The following is a 25,496-nucleotide window of genomic DNA, read 5'->3' as shown; positions in this document are numbered from 1 at the left end:
AGCTGTAAGGACTTCCCTTCCCTGGTGGTACAGTGGATAAGGCAGGTAGATACCTGCCAATGCAGGAGTTCAATCCCTAGCCCAGGAAGATTCTGTATGCCTAGGAGCAACTAAGTCCATGCACCACAACTGTTGAACCAGTGTGCCTAGAGCCTGTGCTCAGCAACAAGAGAAGCCACCGAACTGAGAAGCCTTCACACCTCAACAAAGAGTAGCCTTGGTTTACTGAGACTAGAGAAAGCCCACACAGCAACAAAGCACATTAAAATAAGTAAATGAATAAAGAGAAAAATGCTCTAAGTGATAATAGGTGAAGAAGAGACAGCCAGCTCCCCATCCTATAAGACTCACCAGTATTACTGAATACTGCTGCTGCTGCTGCTGCTGCTGCTGCTAAGTCGCTTCAGTCATGTCCGACTCTGTGTGACCCCATAGACATCATCCCACCAGGCTTCTCTGTCCCTGGTATTCTCCAGGCAAGAACACTGGAATGGGTTGCCATTTCCTTCTCCAATGCTTGAAAGTGAAAAGTGAAAGTGAAGTCACTCAGTCCTGTCCAACTCTTAGCGACCCCATGGACTGCAGCCCACCAGGCTCCTCTGTCCATAGGATTTTCCAGGCAAGAGTACTGGACTGGGGTGCCATTGCCTTCACCATTACTGAATACTAAAGTAGCTTTAAAAATAAATGAAAAAGATGTTCATCAGAAGTGGGGTTAATCAACTTGGGAAATGGGAGAAGGAAGAGAAAAAATATTGACAGTGTTCACTCATACATGCCCTGGAGCAGAGGAGGGGTCTTGGCTGTCTGTGAAGTAGCCCCAAAGGCTGCCCCAGCCCGAGGCTGTCAAACATTTCAGATCGCAGTTCCTCCAGCTCTGATCCTGGCTCTCCACCCTCCTTTAGCAGGTAGCTGGCTTCCCCGGAGAAGTGCATGAAAGGAAGGAATGAGGCAGCCATGAAGCTCAGGACAAGAAGCCTCGATCAGGGCTATGCTGGTCTCCCCTGACTCTTAATTGTAGAGAGAGAGAGGGTGAGTATCACATGTGACTGTGAGGATGGATCCTGGAGCCAGACTTTCTGAATTCACATCTTGGCTCACTGCTTACTAACTTGAGCAAGTTCCCTCAACCTCTCTGTGCCTTAGTTTTGACACCTGTAAAACGTTCCCCACGGGATTGTTGGAAGATCAGATGAGCCAATATGCTAACTGCTTAGGATAGTTGTTGGCATGTAATGAATACTCAGAAATGTTATTTGTATTGTTATCATTCTTGGTGGTTACAGCGAACACACCCCTATCTCAAAATGTAGTGGGAATGCAGGTAGGGTTTCACTGTCACCTGTGATGCTGGCTGATACTTTGTCATAGTGGTGTGCATTAGCCAGCAGTGCTTTCAGCTGCAGAAATTCCAAACACAACAGCTTAGACAAATAAAGCTTGGTTTTACCTCAGATTACAAGAGGCCTGTGAGTTGACAGCTGCTGGCCTAGGTTCAACAGCTCAGCCATGTCAAGCCCTGTCTCCATAAGGACTTTGCCTCTTTTTCATGTGTTCTGCCTCAGTGTTACAACATGACTGCCACAACTCCTGGTGTCATATCCACCTGCAAGGCAGGAAAAAGGGAAATGGAGAGAAAATTAGAAATACCAGCCACCTATGGCTCTTTAATCAAGAAAACAAGTCTGCCCAGAACCCCCCAGCTGACTGCCAATTATATCTCATTTACTAGAACTGTATTATTTGACCACACTTAGTTCAAGACAGGCTGGGAATTTAATTAGCTTTCCAGCCGCAATTAGTGCAGATCATAAGGGAAAGGAAGGTAAGAATGACCTTGCCGAGTCTGCCACTATTTTCTTTATCCCATGAAAGGAATATCCGTGACCATGTTCAGTGAATCAGGAGTGGGTAGTGAAGTTCACCAAACGTTTTCTCAGCAGCAGAACCCTCTTCCGCTCTTGGGTTCCATCTAAATAGAGGCCCACCTGTTGTGAAACAAGAGGCAAATATTGAGCCATGGGGACCACCTGGGAGCCCACATTTTCTTGAGACAGCAAAGCTGAGAACCATGCAGACCAGGATCCGAGGCTTCCAAAGAACTCCTTTCCAACTTTCAAACCCAGACATCCTTCTGCCAGAAATGGCCATCACTACCAGCCTCAGGCCGGTGAGGAAGCCAGAAGCAATCGGGTTGCTGAACCAAGCCCTTGGCAGCAAAGGCATCTCTGCTCATTTCCTCCCGGACTTGTTAACCTGTTTTCCATCTTCCGGGCTCTCAGGAGCACTGGGCAGGCCAGCTGGAGAGTAGGCGACTCCCATGTGTGACTGCCCTAGTTTTCCTTCATGTCCTCTGAGCAGGCCAGGCTGATGCTATCTAGTTCCTGAGACCCTGCAGTGAACTCAGCCCTCAGATACTGCCTCTTGATAACAGTTTCACCTTTTCCATCTCTTTTAACAAATACCAACTCCTGGCCAAAGCCCAAACTCCTGGCTGAAGACCAACTGCTGGCTGACAGCTCCTTGCTCCTTCCCAGAAGCAAACCTGGTCTGAGACGGCCTGGAGGGTGGGGCAGGGAGAAGCAGGCCAGGTGCCCAGGACTCCCTGCCTGCCCCAGGCAGCTCAGTGCCTTCTCTGGGCCCTGGTTCCCCACAGCAAAAGGAGTATATTAGATGCTTCCTGGGGTTGCTGCTCTCTGCATGCCTTCTGCAGGCTCCCCTGGCTCACCCATCATGGCACCTGGACTCTGCCGCTGTGCCAGCCACAGATTCTGTGACCAGCCACGGGCCACCTTCAGCAAAAGGGTCCTTGCCATGGTCCCAGGCCTCAGCGGAAAGGCAGCTCGTTATTTCTGAGTCTGTGGAAAGTGCACTTTGAACACATTTGCATCAATGCAGGACACAATATCTCCCCCAGGAGGCCAGAAAAGAAGGAAAATTCAATTTGTCAAGACATCCAGCCCTCGCATCCTGCTCTTCCTACCTGCTTTCTTGGCCCCTGAGAGGCAGCAAATCCTCTTGGGCCCGGACAAAGAGGAAGGGAAGCAGATGCTGTTTCAGACGGCATTTTTCCTCAGTTCAGTGGTAGGTTTATACTTTCACAGATACGATTTTGCACCACCCTCCCACCCATCACACAGAGCAACACTTCGACTTTCCAGGGCACTCTCCCCACCCCCCACCACTGGTGCCACCTGAGTCCCTCTCCCAGAAGGACACAAGGTCCCTCCCTGCCCACCTCCTGCTCCTGCTCTACAGCCTGTGAGGTGGTGTTCCCAGGCACGCCATTTGTCTGATGGAGAAACAGGCTTGGGAAGTCCAGCCCCACAGCGGGTGTCTGACCGGGGCTGGTCTTGCAGCCTGGCACACTCGGCATCCCCTGGCTGCACCCTCAGCTCAGACCCATGCCCCCTGAGTCTCTGTCCTTCCCCTCACTGGCACCTTGGAGCTCACTCAAAACGTCTTGGGTTGGTCTCTCCTCCCCTCTGTGAAGCTTATCAGCCCTTTTCTTTTTTTTCCCCAGCTTCTCACAAACCACATGAGACAAGGCTATAGATACAACATGAGATTAAAGGCTGAACCTCATCCAGGTCAGGAAATTCCGAAGGCAGTTGCCCAGTTTATCTCCAGCCCTGCTGATACCCCCAGGGTAACTAGTCTGCTAGTGAGGTGGGGGGCCGGGGGCAGGCATGAACTGCAGGGGCACCCGGGTCCTTGGAATTTCCCGAGGACCAGATGCCCTGACTCCCCACCAGCTCCCAGGGCTGTTGCCCTCTCCCTGTCTTGGGCCTGGTTCCCACTCCCTCCCTTGATGTTGTGTCCTGAGTGTGTCCCTCTGCAGACACACTGTGTCTGTTCCCACCAGATCCAAATATGCTTACTTCCTCGTCCTTCAGACAGGCCTCTGTTGGACTCACTCTACACTGACCGTCCCAGTTGCTAAGTCAGTGCTCAGCCTCAACTCTCGGTAACCCAGCACTTTGGTCCCATGCTGTCCTTGGCTGGACTACAAACTCCCTGCCTCACTCCCACCCCTTGGTCCTCTCCTCACCTACCCCCACGCTCACTCCTGTCCTGTGGCCTTAAATACTGTACACACTGCCTGACCCAACTGCCTGCTCAGCCCTCCGCCTCAAGGTCGGACAGGCATCTTGGGCCTGTGAACCCCAACCGCCAGGTTTCCCCAAACCTGCCCCCTACACCCCACCCCTTAGATGTAGGAACTCTTCCCTCACACCCTACGTCTATTATTATGGTCACCTTTCATGTAAACTGGGGACCTGACACCTCTGGCCATCTCCCTGCTACCCTCCACCTTCCCTTAAACCTATCACCCACCTGGACCCTGTTGAAATGTGCATTTGCTCAAAGTCTTAAAATCCCCCTTTGCCCAAGTTCAGGGTCAAAAAAAAAATGCTAGCGTGACATCCTTCCATCCATCTTTTTCCTGCCCCTGCCTCTTGCCCCTCTCACTCTATTCCAGCCACCCTTGTAACTGCCATCCAAAATCCAACTCTGCCCCTGGAATCCCAAGGCTCAGTCTCCCCCTTCTTCAAGTCTTCTCAAATAATTCCTTCCCTCCTATCCTATTTTAAACTGCATCACCTCCCTGGCACTCTCTATTCCCCTTTGTGTGAGTTAGCTATTGCTGAGTAACAAGTTAGCCCAAAACGTAGAAGCTTAAAGACAGTATTTGCATGTTTATCTTACAGTTTCTATGGGTCAGGAATATGGGTGTGGTCTTGTTATTCCTCTGGGTCTCTCATAACTTCAGGCAAGCTAGGTTGGGGTCCTTTCAGGGCTGGGTCTGCATAAGGCTGTCTTATGAGGCTGTGGGCAGTAATTGTCTCTTCCCAGGCTGCCCTCAGTCCCTGGCACATGGGCCCTCCTGTGCTGCTCAAAACATCAATGTGAGCAAGGGGAAAGGGAGGGCGTGCCAGTGAGACAGACTCACAGACGTTTGTTTGTTTTTTAATTAAGTAATTTGGCTGTGCCAAATCTTTAGTTGCAGCATGTGGGATCTAGTTCCAAAATCAGGGATTGAACCTGAGCCCCTTGCATTGGGAGTGCAGAGTCTTGGCCACTGGACTGCCAGGGAAGTCCCCTCACAGGCATTTGTAACCTAGTCTTGGTAGTGCCAGCCCATCACTCTGCCTTTCCTAGTCATTAAAAGAAAGTCCCAGGTCCAGTTCAAACTTGGAGGGAGGGAGCTGCACAAGAGTGTGAGAACTCAGAGGTGTGAAGACCTGAAGCCCTGTCTGAAACTGGCAGTCATACGGTTTCTGCTGGTTTGGCTTTCTCATATCCTTCCTTCCCATCTGACGTACTCTCCTGTTCATTATCTGTCTCCTTGAATGCCCTGCAAGCTCTTTGAAGGCCAAGCTTTTCTGGGTTGTTGAAGGCTGTGTCCACACTGTTGCAGCACATAGCCAGCATTGAATAGATCCTTATTGGGTTGGTGCTTCAGGAAGTTCCTGACAATACAGAATAATAACAGCCCTCCACTCTCAGTGACTGTCCTTAAATTTTCCCAAAGTCAGCCAGTGACAGGCACTGAAGGCTGATTTCTGTAAGGGTGAAAGAGGCTAGGGTGTGGGACCCCAGGGCTGGAGTGTGTTGACTACCATGGCCATGGCCAAGGAATGACAGTCCCTATGCCCTCCCTGAGACTCAGTCTCACCCTTGTGAAATGACACTCAGTCGCAGAGCCTGATCTCAGTTTCAAGAGCTCTTTAAAGGAGTGAGGCTAATTCATTCTTTGACATATGGATTTTCAAATATTTTAAAAATTCAAAAATCATAATTTGGTAAAAAATATTTTTGGGTGACAATTTAGGATTATCTACCAAAGCTTTAAATGCACACACTCCTTGATCCAGCAAGTGCAGAGCCTGTAATTGTTGATTTTTCACTATATTCACACATAAATGCAAAGATGGGTGTACAAAGATGTGCAATGAAACTTTGTTTATTGTAGCAAAAGAATAAGAATGATAAATGTCCTCAAGTGAGGGGCCAGATAATTAAACCTGAGCATGTCCACCTGTGGAATAGCACACAGCTATTGGGAAGGCCCAGGAACCCACATGTCCTGATGTGGATGCAACATCATCTCATTTACTGAGTTAATCAACAGCTATTTGAGCATCTACTATGTTCCAAGTATTATTCTAGGCACTAGGGACACAAAAGAGCAAACTCCCTGTTCTTGGAAGCTTACATTCATGTAAACCCATACATGCACGTGCAAAGCACACCAACAAATATAACCATGCAAACATAACAGGATTCTAAAGAAAGCCCAGTGGAGCAGGGAGAGCATGGGAGACTGCTTCTTAGAGCATGGCCACTGAGGAACATCTGAGCCAACATCTGGGCAAAGTGAAGGAGAGGTCAAGGGCAAGCATCTCCCAGATAGAAGGGACAGCCAGTGCAGAGTCACCAGTACCAACAGGCTTGCTATATTTAAAGAAGAGCAGTCGTGGGGTGGGCGGGGCACTTCCCAAGTGGCTCAGTGGTAAAGACTCCGTCTGCCAATGCAGGAAACAAGGGATACAAGGGCTCTATCCCTAAGAGGCGACGAGCCCCTGGAGGAGGAAATGGCAACCAACTCAAGAATTCTGGCCTGAAGAATCCCCATGAACAAAGGAGCCTGGTGGGCTGCAGTCCATGGGGTCGCAAAGAGTTGGACACGACTGAGCAATTGAGCACACACCTACAACAGGCTGGAGAAGCCCAAGTGGAGTGAGAAGGAGGAGAAGAGGGAGGGGAGGAGGAGGCAGGGGGAGGCTGAGGTCAGGGAGGTGGGGTGAGCAGAGGTTGGTGGGTGAGCATCAGATGGGTGACAGCCACCCATCTGAGCTGGCTGTGGACTACTTACCCTTCAGGATGCAGGCTCAGGGGCAGGTGATCTGGTGCAGCTGCTGAGATTCCACCCTGGTGGGGTTGGGACCTCAGCTGCCTGCTCCATGCAACGGGCTGAGTTTTTCCCCAGCACCCCTCTGGGACTATGGGAAGGGGATGAAACAATGGTGGGAGCCTGAGAAGGAGGCCACTGTGACAGCCTGGAGAGGACAGCAGCTTGGACCAACGCAGACGGATGAGATTCTGAGTATGTTCTGGAGACCCAGCAGAACATGCCGTTGGGTCAGATTCAAGGTATGAAAGAGAGAAGGGAATCACTTGTAACTCTTTGGTCTTTGTCCTGAGAAACTGAGTGAATATGAACCCTTTTACTAAGATGGGAATAAGTGAAGGACAAGCAAGATTTGGGGATGGGAAAAGTGGAAATTAAGAGTTTGTTTTTGGGAATTCCCTGGTAGTCTAGTGGTTAAGACACCATACTTTCAATGCTGAGGTCACTGGTTCAATCCCAGTTTGGGGAACTAAGATCCTGCAAACCACATGACACAGCCACAAAAAAAAAAAAAAAGTTTACTTTTGATGCATTAAACCTGAGATGCCCTCTGGGGGCCATGCAGAGAGTCCATGGAGGGCAGGCAGCTTAGTGAGTGGACTTTAGTGGGGAGGAGAGGCTGGGAATAGATGGGGGATGGAGGAGAGTGTTGGGGGTGGGGTGGACTGGGTTTCAAGCTGGGTCTGGATGCGGTCACTGAGGAGTCAGTGTGGGCTAAACTGACGGCCCAGGTTGGGGATCTTTTGTGAACACATCCATGTTTAGTAATGGAGACAAGGAAGGCACACAGATGAAGAAGAGGAGGAGGTGTATCCAGGAAGCCAAGTGAGGAGAGGCCTGGGGATGGGGGCGGAGGAGGGGGTGCGGGTGTGCAGGCAGGTGGAGGAGCAGTCCAGTGCTGCCAGGAGCTGAGTGTACGTGGACAGCAGAGGGTCACTTCTGGCCCATTGGGTGGAGGTCCTTCAGCTTTCAGGCTTAGACAAAGCCAGAGTCAGGGCAGGGCGGGGCCCACAGGGGTTGCAGGGGGCTGCAGGGACCACAGGGGCCAGAAAAGGAGGTGGTTACAAAGATAACACCTGTCAAGAGAGCCGAGGGAATTCCCTGGCAGTCCAGTGGTTCAAACTCCATGCTTCTACTGCAGGAGATACAGGTTCGATCTCTGGTTGGAGAACAAAGATCCTGCGAGCAATGAGGCCCCTCCTCCCCCCAGAAAAAGAGCCAAGGAATAAGGGATAGGCACAAGGTCTTGGAGTTTGGGTTTGAAGATGAGGAGCATTCCAGCATGTTCTGACAGGGAGTGATCCAGGAAGCCTGAGAAGTGGGTTCAAGCTGCAGCAAGACGATGCACAAGGCTCAGGAGCTGTGACTGAGTGGGTGGTGCAGACGGACTGGAAAAGGCTGAGTAGGTCCTTCTAAGAGATCTGGAGGCCCAGGGAGGTGGCTGTGAGGGCTGCGGAGGCACAGAAGACAGGGAGCGAGCAACCAGGGTGGCTGAGACCACTGTTGTGGAGAGAGGGTCCTGAACACAGACAGCTTCCCTCACCTCCTCCAGCCAGGCGAGGACTCGGGGGAGGCAGAAAACTGGGCCACCCAAGGTCGAGCTTTGCCGGGTGAATAGGAACATTTGGGGGGCAGTGTTGGGAAGAGGAAGAGAGATGTCCGTGGATTGTCCTTATCACACTCAGTTCCCAGAGCCCTCGCCCATACCCTGCTCTGTTTCACCCCCACCCTAGGGCAGGCACCACTTTGAACCCTTTCTGCACTGATGACAGGGGGTTTGCAGCTGAGGAAGGGCTCAGTAATTGGACAGAATCTCTGGGAGGGGCCATGGGGATTAGTGACAAGGAGAGAAATGCGGGGGTCAGACCAGGAGTGGAAGAGGCTCCAAGGAGCCCAGGACCCTCACTTTCTGAGGACTCAAGTGCTCCCTTTTCTTCCATTGACCTTGGAGATGGCTGCAGTCCCTTCTGAGTCTCAGATCCAATAGTTTGATCCAGAATTTGGAGGGAACTCCAACCAGGGGTAGGAACACACCCACCCCAGCCCTCTGGGGTCCTCATAGCAGCCCTGCCTAGCATCACAGCCACAGCCCACTCTGCCCCGTCTCAGAGACCCTGAGGTCCATGTCTTCCTTGACCTGTTCTGAGAATGAGCAGGAGGCCACAGGACCCTGTGTGTGCCCAGCACTGTGCTAGGCCTCATGGGGAAAGCAAGGGAAGGAGGAGAGGGTGTGCCCCTGGCATCCAGCACTCCTGAAGCTGAGCCCTTTGCTGCCTGTCGCTGCCAGGTGAGTGTCACCTGTGAACAGGTGCACAGGCCTCAGGTGGTGGTGCACACTCACCCATACCAGGCAGTGGAAGACCAGGGCATGGGCCTGGGTGCTGGGTGCAGACAGCTGTCTTTGCAGCCTGGCCAGCTCCTCCCTTGTGTTGGGGTCCAGGGGAGCCCAGCTCAGGGTTGTTTTGTCTCACACAGGTGTCACAAATGTAGAGTGCAAGCTTGAGCCTGCAACCTCCACTCTATGATTTGGCTGGGAGGAGCTGAGCACCCAGGGTCCCCCTCAGGTAGGTGGGAGGAAGCAGCCATGGTACAGGCCACCGGTCCCCCCCATGTGCCCTCGATCCAAGCATCTGCCCTGGCAGCATCATCTCATGCCGGCTGTTTTTCCTAATGGAATCACAGCTTGCCAGACAAAGCAACAACATTCATAAAATGCCCCAGGCATAACAAATCTTCCCTTTGAATGGGTCATTTGCTGAAGGAGATGCCACTGATGACTCATTCCATAGATCAGAGAGTCCTGGCATTACAGACAGCTGAAGCTGAGGAGTCTTGAGAGAGGATTATTGCTGGTCTTTGTGCCGATGGGCCTACGGAGCCAAAGGGGACACAGGTGTGGCCTGTTCAGTGTTAGCTCAGACTCACTTCAGGAGCAGTAGGGAGGCATTTTTGGACTCTGTCCCTAACTCCTGATGGTGGACCACATTGGGAACCTGCCCCCTTGACCCAGACTCCCCAGTGTGACCTCTGGACCAGGATGTCGCAGGCTGCAAATGACCACAGCAATATTTCTGTCCTGCCGGCTCTTCCAGAATCCTGCCACCACCACCCCCATCCAGAGATGGATTCTGTTTCCCCTCTCCTAGAAATTGGGCTGGACTTTGTGACTGCTATGATAAATAGAATGTGACGGAGGGATGCAGGGGGACTTTGGAGACAAGGATACAGAAGGTGATACGACTTTGACCGCCGTATTCTAAGGAAGCCCAGCTCCTACAGGGCTGTATGTCTGTGCCCTGGTGGACAGTTCCAGTGAAGGCAGAGGGTCTGGGCTAGCAACCAGCACCACACACAGTCATGTGAGGAAGTCCATGTGATTCTACATGACACAAGTCATGTGATTCCAGTCCTGCTGTGAGCCACCCTAAGCTAAGCGGAGTGCAGCAGAGACAAGATATGCCTGCTGAGGACTGCCCATGTTATAGACTCGTGAGCAAAAGAAATAACGGTGTTGTTTTAAGACAGTTTGGGGATGGCTTGTTATTGAGTAATAGACAGTGAGAATGCTGCCCTTGATGATCTCTTGGACTTCCCTGAATTTCTCTGACCCAGGGATGCAGCACCTGCTCTGTGGATGACCGACTGAGAATATGGGTGGACACAGAGTTCCTTGTCCTGGGGGAGCTCTAGTACATTTGGGTCAGTGAGAGCTACTCCAGAGGGTCTGCCATATGTGGGAGAGGAAGTGTCTCATTCCTGGAAGTGGTTTCTATTTATATTTTTTTAAGATTTTTTGATGTGGACCATTTAAAAAGTCTTTACTGAATTTGTTACAGCATTGAAAGTGGAAGTGTTAATCACTCAGTTGTGTCTGACTCTTTGCGACCCCATGGTGTAGCCTGCCAGGCTCCTCTGTCCATGGAATTCTCCAGGCAAGAATACTGGGGTGGGTTGCCGTTTCCTTCTACAGGGGATCTTCCCAACCCAGGGATCAAACCCAGGTCTCCTGCACTGCAGGCAAGTCCTTTACTGTCTGGAGCCACCAGGAAAGTTCATATTTACAACATTGCTTCTGTTTTATTTACTTATTTTGCTTCAAGGCATGTGGGAATCTTAACTCCCCGACCAGGGAGCAAACCCACACTCCTTACATTGGAAGGTGAATTTGTAACCACTGGACAACCAGGGAAGTCCCTGGGGGTTTCTGTTTAATGGGAAATGTCTTCTTGGTAGCAAAATGTTTGGTACTAGTTTTGATATTTGGTCATTTTCCCAAAGGTTGTGAGGTCTGTGAATCCCTCCTGTGATCTTAGAGCTGTGGCCTGCAGAGAAATTGCTTTTTTTAAGCCTCCACTGAAACCCAGTAGTGACAGAGCTGCTGTGAGAGCAAAAATGCACTAAGCAGTGTGAGTCAACAGGGTGTCAAACAATACACTGAAATTCCCTGGAATAAGTTTCACCAAATGGGGGTCTGTGATTTTGTTTAGAATTCATATTGTGTGATTACGCCTACAGCAGTAATGCCCACAAAGTCCTTTTCACTAGAACAACACTGACCTGTTTTTATGTGAAGGGACAAGCAAGCACTCAGTAGCCCATTGCTTCCATCTCTTTGGCTGGATGGAGGTGCCCTGTATGGGTCACCATGGGGTTCCTGATCAAGGTCACTGCCATCAGTGTGGACAGAAAACATCACTAAGACAGCGGGAAATGTGGGCTATAGTGTCCTCATCCATTTCACACTTCAGTGGCCCACACACATATCCAGCAATTCTCTGCCCTCTATCCCAGCAACCTGGGAACCCACATCCCAGGAGGGCCTCAGCTCCTGGAATGCACTGAGCAGACTTCCCCATCAGCATCCTCTCCTGAGTCTCTGACCGTTGATAAATACACCCCAGTTTGTGAATTCATAATGAAAACTAAAAGCATACAAATAATTGGAACTGGAGAAGGAAATGGCAACCCACTCCGGTATGATTGCCTGGAAAATCCCATGGACAGAACAGCCTGCAAGCTACTGTCCATGGGGTCACAAAGGGTCAGACACGACTAGTGACTAAACAACAGCAAAATCTGAAACACCAAAAGCACCCCCCCAAAAAAAGTAAAATTAATAGTGCTCTATGTTCATTACCAGGACCTTCTTTCCAGTCTGCATCAGTTTCCGGTGACTGCATGGCTTGTTATTATCTCACGGTTCTGGAGTCGGAAGTCTGAAATCATGGCTGGTTCCTTTGAGGGCTGTGATGGGAGGATCTTTCGACGGGCTCTCTCCTCAGCTTATGTCTCTTCACCTCACCTTCCCTCTGGGCCTGACTCTGTCCAAATTCCTTCTTTTTATAAGGACACCAGTGATATTGGATTGGGGCCCACCCCAGTGACCTCATTTTAACCTGATTACATCTGTAAAGACCCTGTTTCTGAATCAGATCACATTCTAAGCTAACAGAGTCAGGACTCTAATATATGGATCTGGGGGGACACCATTCAACTCCTGATACAATGAAAATCGTATTTGAGTTTATGTTTCTCCCTTTAGTAGGACTGAGGATGACTGCACAGTAGCCTAGACCAGCATCAGGGTGATTTGGCAGGCAGAGGGCAGAGGGCACTGCCCTCAGGCCAGGAGGCCAGCTTTACCCTGTGGCCTTGGCCAGTCTCAGTGGAACCTCAGTCTTTCTGTGATAAGGCTTAGACCGAGTGGTCCCTTTGGGCCTTTCTGTCCCTGAGATTGCTCAGGGTCACTTGTCCCTGGCTTTAGTTCACATGAGGCATGGAGGCCTGTGCTGGGCCCACTCAGTGTGGGTGTGAACAGAAGTGTGGCGGACACCGGGGCACTCAGCCAGGCTGCTCAGGGTGGATGTGCTAAGGAGACACCAGTAGGCCTCCCGGGGAAGGGCCAGGTTCTTGTGGGATCAAGAACAAGGAACCCTAGTTTCTCTTTCCCGCAGACTTTCCTCACTGCCAGCCCTACAGGAATTTCCCTTGAGGGCTGGATGGTCAGAGAAGAAGATGACACTCCTGAAGGGCAATGACTAGGCTTAATGCTAGAGCAGAGGGCTGGGCAGTGCATGATGAGAGGCTGGTGCCCCTTCCCCCAACAGCTGCTGCAACTCCAGAGTAGAGAGTGTGGCTGAGGGACCATGGGAGGCTTGGCAGGGAGGGGCTGAGGAGTAAGTAAACACTTTGTCTTCCTTGCTTTCGCCTCTTCCGGGGCCTCAACATCAAGGGCCAGATGACAGGATATTCCTCTGCCCCCCGCTCCACCCCCCAGGGGCAGCCTGGCTGGCCCTGACACCGGCTGGTCCAACCCACTGCCCAGCCCCCGCCAAGTGTGGCTGGTGCACACTGGGGCAAAACTGAGCAGGCATAGCCCTCACCATGGAGGAGTGGGGATGATGCACATCTCACCTAGCACAGCAGGGAAGCCAGCCCTGTAGCTGCAGTGAGGCCCATCTGTTTCCGGGCACGAGCCCCAGCCTGGAGCTCCCTCAGGGAAGCACCCCAGGAATGCCCAACAAGGGCTTAAATCCAACAGCAGATCCTAAGTCTGGGACAGTGGGAATAAATAGTTGCTTAGGCAAGTTTCACCCTAAACCAAGACTTGGGGACAGTAATTCTTGCAGAGCAAAGATGGCTGTGTGATTGCTTACTGTCAGGAGGTTTGCCCAGGCTTCCAGGGTTGGGGTGCGGGTCCCACTGCTCTGGTCTTGGCAGCACCTGGCTCAGCCTGCCCTGCCCTCCTCTCCCTAGGCCGCCTCCTGTAGGCCTGGAGGAGCTGGGCATAGGGGTGAGGACCAGTGAGACCATGGCCCAGGCTTCCAGAAACACATGGGCCACGGGTCTGGAGCTCACCAGTGAGGCAGAGGAAGGGGAAGAAAGGACAGACAGCTCAAGTGGGTTGTTGCTCCTAGCAGCCTGCAGGGCTGCCCTGTGCCCCCTCAGTTCCCCTCCCCAGCCCTGCAGGCAAGCATGGCCGGGTGGCCCCATTTCTCACCCCTATCGATTATGCTGGCAGAGCCCTGCAGCACAGGATGTAAATCATCATCCTTGGGGTATTTAACCCAGGGAGGGTTAGCTGGAGGTGGCATCCCTTATAAATCCTGCATCTGATATTTTTATATTAATTCCTAGAGTAGCCAGATTACTTTTTATTCCACTGACTATTTATTCCACTGACTTCTTCATTGACTAGGAGACATTTCTGAACAGTGCGTATCTTGTGGAGCATCAGTCATTTAGTGGGGTGCTTCCTCTGGTTGCAAGTTTTTTCATTAATGTAAAAGGAATGAAAATTCCTTTGCTTCAAAGACTCGGTCTTTGGAAATAACAATGCACAGGCCAGCCAGAGTCACTGCTGCCAGCACCACCACTGCCATGTATATGCGCTGTCTGGAGGGGCCTGTGAGCCTCTGACTAAGGGGCAGAGTCCCCTGGCATCCTCTCTTTCCTCTTTTTCCCCAGTCCCCCTTGGCCATGCACAGGACCTGAATTAGCCTCTGTCAAGGGACCATGGCTTGGCAGAGACCAGGTCCCCGAGAGCCAAACACGTGGTCATCAGGATGATGGCAATAACCGTCTTGCTCTGAGGACCCAGTTGAAGACATGGGTGTTAGGGGAAGAAAGCTGTCTGCAAATACAGGTGTGTCCCTGCAGAGGAATGGAGCAGGCATGTTCTGGGTGATGGTGACAGCCCACTTGCTTTGCAGATGAGAGAATCATGTTTGCTGGAGACTCTCTGAAGCTCCACCCCATGCAAGAGTTGGATGGCAGTAGAATCCAGCCAAAACAAAGAGATGACCACCCTTTACCTGCACAGTGAGTGTGCTGGATCACCCAGTGGACTCAGTCGGGTCTGAGTCTCCCATGAGGGACCCAGCTGAAAAAAACGGGTGTTAGGAGGAGACAGCTGTCTGCAAACACAGGTGGGTCCCTGAAGAGGAGCAGAGAAGGTGAGTTCTGGGTGGGCTCCCAGCAAAGCCAGGGCCATGGGCATCAGCCAGGGGCAGATGGAGGCTGCAGAAAGGGAGGAGACACAGAGGAGGGGAGGCTCACTGGGAACAGGGCGTGCGAGCAGCAGAGTGAAGCAGGCACCTTCCATTTTGAGATCCTCACCTGTGTCTCTCCCATTGCACCATGCTCTGGGCAGCTGATCCCCACCCAGTGGGCCGGGTACCAGCGGCATCAGCAGCCCCAGGGATCTAGTCCCGAGGACAATGTGTCACCCTACCCCCACACCCAGAGTTAGAACCTGGGGGGCAGGCTCACAGTGTGTTTGACCAGCCTTGCACTAGAATTTGGAAACCAACAGTGAAGTGAGGGCAAGAAGCCCAGAGAAGGAACAGCTGGGTTTGCACCTCAGCAATCTGCCTGGAAAATGGGGCACTGCTCCCACCCAGGCGGGTGTTGTGACCCTGAATGAGTTAGAAGCTCCAGTCCAGGGCTGCCCCCATGTAGGTTCTCCACAGCCATGAGCCATTCCCACTGTGCTCACTCAAGGCCGGCCTCCTCTTCTAGGAGAGATGATTCAGGCCTCAGAGCTTTGCCTCCCAGGGAAACCTCACTCAGCTTTTCTTCCAGGGGTCAGACATGCATAATTCAACCTTTAGGATTTTGAGATTGCTGATAAATTACAGATACAAATGGGTAACCAGGCAAAGCCCCTCTGCAGCCTGGGTATCCACCTGGGAAATAAAACAGAGGTCACTCCCTCCTGCCCCCCACCATAGGCAAGGTCGCAGGAGCCCCCAAAGACGAAGGCTGCTTGCATTTGTGGGCAGCTGCTTCCAAGACAACCGTGAAGAAAACAAAAAAAGGTTGTGAATGGTGTTAGAGAATCAGCTGTATCCAAGCGTCTGGATCCTGTAAGGAAACAATTATGAGGCAGGAGCGAAGCTTTAGAAGATCATAGGTGCTTCATCCAAACTCTTCTCTTCCATCCCTGAGGTGGACTCCTGATGAGGGTCTGGGCAAGTCCCAGGAGCGAAGGAGGTAAGCTCGGGGCCCCGGGGCGGGGGTAGGGAGGAGAGCAGGCACCCAGGTGCCTGCTCAGTCCCGGCCTCTCTGCATCAGTCTCCCTGTTCATTCATTGCCTGACACAGCCATGGATGAAATGACGAGGACAGGGAGTGATCTGGCCATTTAGATAAATACATCTTGTAGACCAGCCATCAGGTTCCTGTGGGTAGGAGGGGGTGGGGGTTGGGGAGGGGAAGGAGAGTTGCTGTGAGTGAGGAGGATGCTTCTAAGCTTCTGAATCAGCTTTCCACGAGACCCCAGGGATCTGGGGCAAAGAGAGGGTCTGAGACAGGCCTCTGAGGGCCATTGCTAGGGGGTGGGAGATGGAGGGGCGGAGTGGGAGGGCAGAATTATCCACAGACGTGGAAAAGCCGAGGTTCAGTTTCTCAGTTACAGCAGTTTCTCAGTTATAGGAGTGGTTGAAAATGTGGTTCCGGGTGTCCTCAGAAGTCACCTAAGGGAAACGAGGGGCCCTCCCTGAAATCAGTGTGGAGTCTTGGTGTATTGATTGATTAGAACCTTTCTCCTGCCCCCGGGAGATGTCCTGTGTGGAGAACAGCACAGACACAGTGGTCCCTTCTCTCCCATCCCCCACCACCTGAGTGCTCATCTCACAGCTGTACTAGGAGGTGGACTGCTGTGCCCACAAAGTTCACATGGGCTTCCTTTCAGTTCCATCCATGTGGTTTCCGTGAGCCAGGTCCTAGGCCTTCCTGTGTGCCCCCAGCCCACCCACACCCACGTGTGGTGGAAAGACAAGCCCAAGTTCTGCCTGGCTCAGCCAGGGGGCCTCCCTGTGTGGCTGAGTCACAGCACAGACAATCTGTGGTGAGTTCTTCCATGGTAGCCTCATTCAAGGACAGGTTACAATTCGCAGAGGTTGCAACTGCATCCACCCCTCACAATGCAGCCCCTGTCTTGGGGGGCAGGGCAAGGGCTGAGCAGCACACACAGGGTAGTAGAAGCAGCCCCACCAGTGGCTACTTGGTGTCCGGGCTGGAGCTGGGCAGAGAGCAGCCGCAGGGCTCCCTGGAGGTCCTGGGACAGAGCCCGGGATGGGCAGGTAGGGGCCTGTCTCTAAGCCAGAAGGGAGAAGCTTCCAGACATGATTGCATCTGACCTTCTCCTCATGTCTCCTTTCTCTGGCGTAGGGCCTGCAGTGAGCCCAGCTCCTTCGTATTCCTGGGCTTCAGCGTGGGGGAACTTTGTAAAGTTTCCAACCCACAGAAAATTGCCAACCTCTGTAGGCTTGAGGGGGACCCACGATCTCCACACAGAGCCCTTCTCATTCCTGTGGACCTCTGTGGAGAGAGGAATTGGGGGTGGGGAGTGGGAGAGCTGCTCTGAGTGAGGAGGGTGCTTCTATGCTTCTAAATCAGCTTCCTGAGAGACCCTCACCCCCAACCCTGCTGGCCTGGAGCACTGAGGTCTTCAGAACCTTCCAGAACCTTCCTCAGTTGAGCAATCCCAGCCCAGGGCCAATCCCCAGGGAACCTGGAGAAAGAGAAGCTCCCCTTGTTGAGGATCCCTGTATCCTTCTGTTTAAAGGGTCAGAGGGAGGAGAAGGATTCTGAGCTTTTAAGAGAAGGTCTCTCAACAAAACACTTCCTGATGCTCATCTGACACTAAAAACCTATTCAAGTCATAAACTTCTCCTGTGGAACACGTCTCAAGAATGTATTTATCTAAAGGGCATCTGTGTTTGGTCTCAAACTCAAATGCTCCAAATGTCAGGCCCTGAATGATTTATTTGGGGCCTCCTGTTCCCTCCCTGTGAATTGTCTTCTGGCTCCAGCCCTGCTCCTGTCACCCTTTCCACTGATGTTTACAGACTCAACAGGCTTCTGTTCACACCAAGGAGGCAGCCCAGAGGGAGTTGGGGGCAGAGGGGTGTGAGTGTGCACCGGTAAGGACTGATGCTGTCACAGCAGATGGCCCTGCCCTACCTCCTGCCTCCTGAATGCACCTTGTGCCTCTGCCCAGGCTGTCTTCTTAGCTTCCAGGGCCATTCCTCACAGCAGGTCATCCAACTAGCACCCTGAGTCCTCATCATGTCCCCATGGAGAGGGCCGGGAGATAAATCCAGCACAGTTAAACCAGGAAGCAGGACTTCCCTGGCTGTGCAGTGGTTAAGACTCCATGCTCCCGATGTAGGGGATATGGGTTTGATCCCTAGTTGGGGAACTAAGCTCGCACATGCTGCAGGGCATGGCCAAAACAACAACAAAAACAAAAACAAAACAGGAAGCACACTGCGTGTGTGTGTGTGTGTGTGCTCAGTTGCTTCAGTCGGGTACAACTCTTTGCGACTCCATGGACTGTAGCCTGCCAGTCTGCTCTGTCTGTGAGATTCTCCAGGCAAGGTTGCTGGGGTGGGTTGCCATATCCTCCTCCAAAGATCTTCCCAACCCAGGGATCAAACCCACGTCTCCTGCGACTGCTGCAACGCAGGCAGATTCTTTACCACTGAGCCACCAGGGAAACCCAGGAAGCATACTGGGTTCCCTTCAAATTGTTTAGATGGAGCATCTGAGTATTGGCTAGGGAGAGTGGTATCTTGGAGCCCAGACTTCTGAGTGACAATTAAGAGTTGAACAACAGAGGGGGCCAGAGGCAGGCAGGAAGACAGAAGGAACAGCCAGTGGAGGTCAGTGGCCACAGAACACGTAGGGAGTCTGAGACCATTGGAGGCAGGGTGGCTCGGGAGCAGAGGGAGGTAGGCCCTGGAGAGGGGCTAGATGCTGAGCTCCCAGCCCCAGCAAGCAAGCCCTTGGGTCTCAGGCTGCTGCACAGAGTCCCCTGACAGCCCTTCATCACAACATATTAACATGCATGAGCTCATCAGCCCCTTTCCAAAGAGGCCCCTGAGAACAGGGCCCTCCAACGCCCACTCTGCCTACAGGAGGCAGGGGTTTCAGTAGACGTGGTCAGGCTTGGTGCTGGGTCTGCAGGGGAACAGAAGATTCCCCAGGACGAGAGAGAGTGTGCCCAGGGGGAACCCCAGCAAGACTGCTGCTGTTGAGGGTGGGGGTGGGGGCTCTGGCACTTTCAATCCACCAGGAAACAGAGTGGAAGCTGCTGGATCAGACAGCCCACTGGGACTCAGCAGGCTCTGGTTTCTCTGCTCTCCCCACAGCGGGGGAGGTTTGGGCTAGGAGCCTGCCCAGCCCCCCAGGAGCCCCAGGGTAAAGCCGGGAAGGTGTTTCTTAGAGCATCAATGCCCAATAAGTACATAGCCATGTATGACTACTTAATTTTACATTATTGTAAATTCAGTTCCTGAGTCGCACCATCCATATCTCAAGTGCTCCACAGCCACACTTGGCTAGTGGCCCTCACATTGGATGGAACAGAGGAGGAAGTTACCACCATCACAGAACATTCTGTGGACAGCACTGGGGATGAAGGCCAGGCTGGCCAGCTTCTCAGCAAACAGGGGTGCTGAGGGGTGCCCACCTGGGCTGGGTGAGGTGTCTACAGCAGAGCTGGGAGCTACCTCCCAACCATGCACCTAGGTTCAGATAGCCACCTTTAGGGAGGTGTTAGAGAGGAAGCAATGGTGGCACCCTAGATCTACCCGAGACAGCACTCCCCACCTCCCCTGGCCACCTGGGGCTGCTGCCATCACTGAACAAGGTCTTTAGGAGCACTTCCTGGATTGGGGTGGGGAGAACGGGGGTCAGTCAGTGCCCTGCTGCTCGCGGGCTTGTCTGTAAGCACAGGTGGCTGGGGGAGCCACACAGGTTATGCCCTCCCACAGGCAGGTGGCCAGCCCCCCTCCCCCTCCTTTCCAGGGATGGCGGCACCCCCACACACACACTGCCTCAGCACCCGCAGGCCTGAGATGGATGTAGAAGCAGCACACCGTGCCTGGAGCTGCACCCACCCCATCCTGGGCAAGGAGGCCTCAGAAGCCATTACAGGACATTAAGTCAATGGACTTCCTATTTGTCAGCACACCAAGAACACAGCAGACATTTTCCACTCCTAAAGATTGCCTGGGTCAGAGCATTCACTCTGCCAATCCTGCAGGCTGTAACCCTCTCAGAGACCAGAACTGCACCTTCTAGAGGGGTGAGGTGAGGCTGCCAAGGAGGTGCTTCATGGGGAGACAAAGACCCCTTATCCCTGCTGGGGCAACAGAGGAAACCCCAAGGCCCACCCTGTCACTTCCCCCACTCCCTGTGGGCAGCACCATCCCCAGAGCTCTGTCTTCTTTGCCCAAAGTCAACTCCCCGGGACATCCGCCCTGACAGACACCCTGCCCCATGCCCCTCCCCATCTGGGGTCACTTGTGAATGCTCTGTGTGTCTGTACCTTATGTGTTGGTGATTGTCCTTGAGAAGCACCCCAAAGGAAGGGTCTTGGCTTAGCTCACTGTAGTTTGAAAAGGGTGCTGGGAAAATAGTGCCCAGCAAGTATTTATTAAATAGATGAACTTTTCAAGAAGAGTAAATGGTAAATGTGCAGATCAGGTGAAATACAGACTCGGATGTGAATTTTTGAGCAAAAACAAGGCTCAACTTCATGCTTGTTGATCATTTTAGGTTACATGACCAGGGAGGGACATTCAAGGCCCCTCCTTGTAGACCCTGGCTAAGCAACCCTGCCACAAGGCAGACCTCCCTGGCTTTGTGATTCTGCCCACCTGAACATGACAGGTAGCATATGCTACCTGTCACCAGTTTTGTTTTGTTTTTCCACTGTGGGCCACAGAACAAATCGAGAGGCATCATCCATCTTACCTGAAGGTTTTGTCATTTCAGTCTGGAAACTGGAGAATTCATAAATAGGTTTTGTGATGGTAAAGGTAAGCTTAATTTTTCATTCACCTCTAGCTAATAACTGATGGAGAGGTTCGCCTTTGCTTCTAGAAGCAAAAGGGAAAAGAAAAGGCTTCCCAGTGACAGGATAATTTGTCAGAAAGTTATGAATGAGCACAAGCAGGACTGTATAGGAAGTGTGTATTGAATGACATGACATACTGGCTTCTAATTGCTGCTGCCTTTCTGATCAATAATACATGTTTTCAAAAAACCTTCTGTTTGCATTTACACAATGGGCTGTAACTACTGCAAAGGATCCATTAAGACCTATTTTAAAAAGTGCATTCGTAAAAACTTGTCTAAATCTGCATTACAAGGCAGATTATGAAACTGCCCTGGGAGATGTTTTTTCTAAAGAGCATTCAGGTCATACCTGTTGGACTGGCCAATTCGAGCTCCCTGTTACTGCTATGGCTTGCTTGTAAGCTAGGTCAGTCCTTCTCTTTGGTGTCCTTGAGGCAAGAGGCAGGCACTGCCAGGCCTGAGGCCCCATTAGGTTCCAGTGGTCTCCAGCCAGTGGTACCCTTGGGCTGGGGACTTGATGTGAGCAAAGCCCCCAAAGCCTGGGTGAGGTATGAGCAGAAATCAACCCACCACTCCCGAATGTGTAATTACATGCTCAGATAAGTGCTGCGGTGGCAAAGAGGACTCTGGGGTTCTAGGGCTCTCTCTCCTTCCACTGAGAAAGCTGTAGGTCCTGTGGGGAGGGCTGGAGACAGGCATTGGCTCCTGCAGGCTGGTATCATTGGCTGCCAGCCCCATGCAGGTGTGACTTGTTACCTGTGCAGGTGGGAAGCCAGAGCTGGGGCAGCAGACAGCCCGTTTTAGGGGTCACCTGTGTTCTGTGCTACCTGAGCTAGGTCCACCGACCACTCTTGCCTCAGCTCAGCTTCCACAGCTGACGGGAACCAGTGATAACAAGGACAGCTCCTGCCCATTGCCTCGGATTCACCTGTCCTCAGGCACCTAAAGGGAGAGAGCTCTGCTTTCCTGAGGCCCAGAGATGTTGCAAACATGCTGAGGTCACACAGACCAGAGAGAGATGGCTTCGATACAACTCAGAGCCTACCTGCAACCTTCACACCAGGTCACTGCCCCCAGCCTAACATCCAGACAGCACCTTGGACTTTAGAGGACCCCTGGAAGAAGAGCCAAAAAAAAAAAAAAAAGCTCATTTTCTAGACAACCAGAAACAGTGCTGATTCTGTCAAAGCTTCATTTGGGTTCAGCCTCACAGCACTGCCAGGTAGTTACTGTATTATTACTCCCATGTTCTAGTACATGATGAAGACCCCAAGGCCCCAGTGATGCAGCTAGCCTGGTTCTTGTGCTGTGGGGAGGAATGGAGAAGAGATTCTTCCAGAGAAGAGGGAGGGAAGCAGGCAAGGGAGGAAAAGGAAGAACAGAGGAAGGGAAAAGAGCAAGGTGGGGCCAGAAATTCAGAGGAGAAAAACAACTCCATTGGGGTGGCCCATGGAAGGGTGACTGGGGCAAAGAGTTGATGTCAGGCCTCCTGGTGGAGATGGGCCTTGTCTGGGACTCATGGGGGTCTCATAGATATGCAGGACCCAAGGCCAGAAAGCCCAACGCTTCACCTCTGCCCTCTCCTAGATGATTATCTGGTCAGGTCTCTGGGCATACACATGGGGGCGAGTGTACATCCGTGTCCTGCACATGACACAGGTATATGCTCATGCATACATGTGTACATACACAGACGGGGATAAAACTACACATAGGAGGCTCCCTGGACTTTTTTCTAAGAAGAAGGCAATACCCCCACCATAGTCTTAGATGTCCTCTCAAGACCCCCAAGGGTGGTGGTGGGGAAGGAGTGGAAGGGCCTGAGGGGATCAGGCAGGAGCACAGTGTCCAATGGGCCCTTGAGGTGGTCACCCAGAGCACGACTGGACATCCGGCCTGACCAGTGTCAGCCAAGGCTTGGCTGGGGCAGTTCCACAAGGGTGGGGCCAGTTGGAAAGAATGCACCAGGCCACCCCCCTTCATTCTGCATCCTCCTGTCACAGAAGTCTGTGTGTAACAAAGAAGTCTCTCTTGGGATCTCCCTTCCTAACTCAGGTCCCTTCGCTGTGCACAGGCCTGAGCAGCTCAGCCTTGGTGGTTACTATTAGCACCAGAGGTAGCTCGCCCACACCCAGGGGAATCCCCCACAGCCAACTCCAGCCCCAGATGTCCAAGAGCCTGAAGCCCTGGGAGGGTGAGGCAGGCAACATAAGGTCTGGTGGCCGCAGGGTGGCTCTCCTGAGCTGATAGCACTGTGCCCTGGCCTTCTGCCAACAGGCTGGCTTGGACATCTCAGGGGGCAGAGCCCCCAGCCAGCCTGTCTCGGCAGCTCCTCCTCCTCATGGCGAGTGACTTCACTTTGACTTCATATCTGCAGTGATGTGCACAGCTCTTACTCAGCTCTGAGCTCAGCCAGGCAGGAGGGCGCAGCTCTGTGCACAGCAGGAAGAAAAGACCCTGAAATAGGGGCACCTCAGGCCTAGGGACCTGGGATCCTCCCACCCCAAGCTCCCATGTGCATCCCATTCCTCTGTGCCCTGGTGGGGGCCAGACCTCAAAAGGCAGCTGGGAGGTGGGAGGAGAACAGTGGACTTTTCCCACAGGAGCCTAGTACTCACCTCCCCCCTCACCCCAGGACCTCCCATGTTAGGGACCCAGAGTCTTCCCTCTTTAGTATCAGATGTGTTTATAGGCATCATTTCTTGGTGCAAAAATTAAATTCTTTTGGGCTCCAGTTCCTTCTTGTTACTTGCTCTGCTACCCTGTCAGCCCCACATCCTAAGAACTCTAATGTGTGGTGGGGGGGAAAGGGTATTACCCTCCAAGCATTCCGTTAACGCTGGCTCCAGGTCTCTTTGAAAGGTGTGCCCGGTCAGATCCCTGTTTTCATTGGCTGGACCAGTCCTAAAGAGGGGTTCACAAACTAACGCTAGGACACCCCCAGAGGGACTACAGAAGCCACTCACCAGGCGCACCCCTGGAGTGCACAGAAGGCGCCGGCTCAGGGTCCCTCGCGGGGGCTCTTCCCCTCCTCCCACCTTCGGCCGCCAGAGAGGCCGCGCACCCACCGCACCTCCCCCCTCCGCGAAATGGCGGAGGATGCGCCCGTGCCCGGAGCCTGGAGGCGGGGCACCTGCCTGGTCTGCAGGTCCCTTCCGGCTCACTCCCAGCCAGTCCGCCCAGAATCCGCATCCCCGCCTGGTTTCCCTGCCCTCTCTGGGCGGCAGGGAAGGTCGAAGCGCAGAGACAGCGAGAGGGCGCACAGGCTGAGGAAGAGTGACTGTGCGTGCGGAGGTGCACGGCTTGGGGCTGCGGCTGCCAGGCCGGTACCCGGACCCCGCACCTCGCCCCTACTCGTGCCCCGCCCGGCCTGCACCCCGCGTCCGGCTCTGGTCTACTAACCCTCGCCCTGGGGTAAGCGCACCAGGGATCGCCTGGGGAGGTACCCGGCGCCCCGCCTTTACTTCCGCACCCTGGCCCCGCCCCCCCGCCACTCCGCCCCCCCCCACCACGCCGCCCTCACTGCCCCGCCCCGCCCCTGCTCTCGCCTCGTGCGCAGCCCGCGCCCTCCCCTCCTCAGTCATGTGCTCCGAGCCCCGAGCACAGCTGCGGAGAGTGCCCTGGAGCCCGCGCCCCGACGCTCGGTGCCCGCAGTGTTCACTGCGTCCTCCGCTCCAGGACGGGCGGTGCTGAGCGCCGCACCCCGCTGCTGAGCCCCCCAGCCCAAGGAAGCGTCCCTCTCGCCGCAGCCGCAGCGTGCATCGGCGATGGCGAAGGCGACGGCCAGCGCCGTGGGGCTGAGGTTGCTGCTTCTGCTGCTGCCCCTGCTCGGGGAAGGTGAGTTCTGTCGAGGACTGGTGCCCGCAGCGGCCGGGGTGAAGTTGGAGCCGTGCGGTGGAGTGGACGCGTTTGAAAATGCCTTTCTGTTCACGGCGGGCAGCGGGCCAGGCAGTTACTGGCCACTTGGGCTCCACTGGGAGTGGGGTGGTGTGGCGGGCAGCGCGCCTCGGGCCCCAGGCTGGGTGGGTCTCGGCCGGAGCCGGACACGGGCCAGGCGCCTGTGCCCAGGGCCCGAGTCGCAGCCACGCTCGCCTGCCTGGTTGCGCCTCGGGCCACAGCAGCGTCTCGGGGCGAACCAAGCGGATCTTGTTGGCGTTTTGGTGCAGGTAGGGGAGGACGGGTAAGGTAGCCCTAAAAAGCCTGCCACTGGGGCAGGAGGAGTTGTGTTTCTGTAAACGATTGCTCCATTTTGGTTTCCTTGTCACACTCCACGTCGGTGCGTTTCTCCTCCAGCTCTGATATCCTCTCTCAGGTGAGAGCGGAGGGGATCTGATCTTTTTAAAACGGTTGCTTTTCCTTGTGAGTTTTTGCCACCCTACTTCTTAAAAATCCCCCAAGCCTGTGGTTTTTAGGGAGGCTGCCCTCGAGGGCCCGCTCAGGCTGGCCCAGCGCCACCGGCCCTGGCTCCAGTCCCACCCACTTCTTTAGAGTCCCCTGTTGCTGCCCCACAGGGGTACCTGAAGGTGCAGCCTTTGGCACCGTTTGACGGTTCGGGGCCAACATGCACCAAGCGCTTTTACCATCCTGGAGTGGAGTAGGGCTGTGTGTTGTCAGCATCAGTGCTGGGAGGATTCGAAGTGGCTTTGCAGAGGCTGGTCACTGCCCCCACCTCCAAAACTCTCAACAGATGAATGAACCCCAAGGCTGTG

The 25,496-nt window shown here is 53.4% G+C and overlaps 1 long non-coding RNA gene and 1 other non-coding gene across 2 annotated transcripts; one reads left to right on the top strand and one right to left on the bottom strand.

Annotated features, from left to right (window-relative positions):
* Window positions 1-798: 798 nt before the first annotated feature.
* Window positions 799-24,256, bottom strand: LOC122676068. Its single transcript, XR_006335410.1, has 6 exons — window positions 24,190-24,256; window positions 23,606-23,691; window positions 21,833-21,902; window positions 1,837-1,988; window positions 1,451-1,606; window positions 799-916 (listed from the first exon to the last, which is right to left on the bottom strand). It is a non-coding gene; the product is annotated as an uncharacterized LOC122676068 (long non-coding RNA).
* Window positions 7,313-7,385, top strand: TRNAE-UUC. Its single transcript has one exon. It is a non-coding gene; the product is annotated as a tRNA-Glu (tRNA).
* Window positions 24,257-25,496: the final 1,240 nt, after the last annotated feature.

This window comes from Cervus elaphus, chromosome 19, assembly GCF_910594005.1.
Source record: "Cervus elaphus chromosome 19, mCerEla1.1, whole genome shotgun sequence".
NCBI lineage: Eukaryota > Metazoa > Chordata > Mammalia > Artiodactyla > Cervidae > Cervus > Cervus elaphus.
This window is presented reverse-complemented; position numbering and strand designations above follow the sequence as displayed.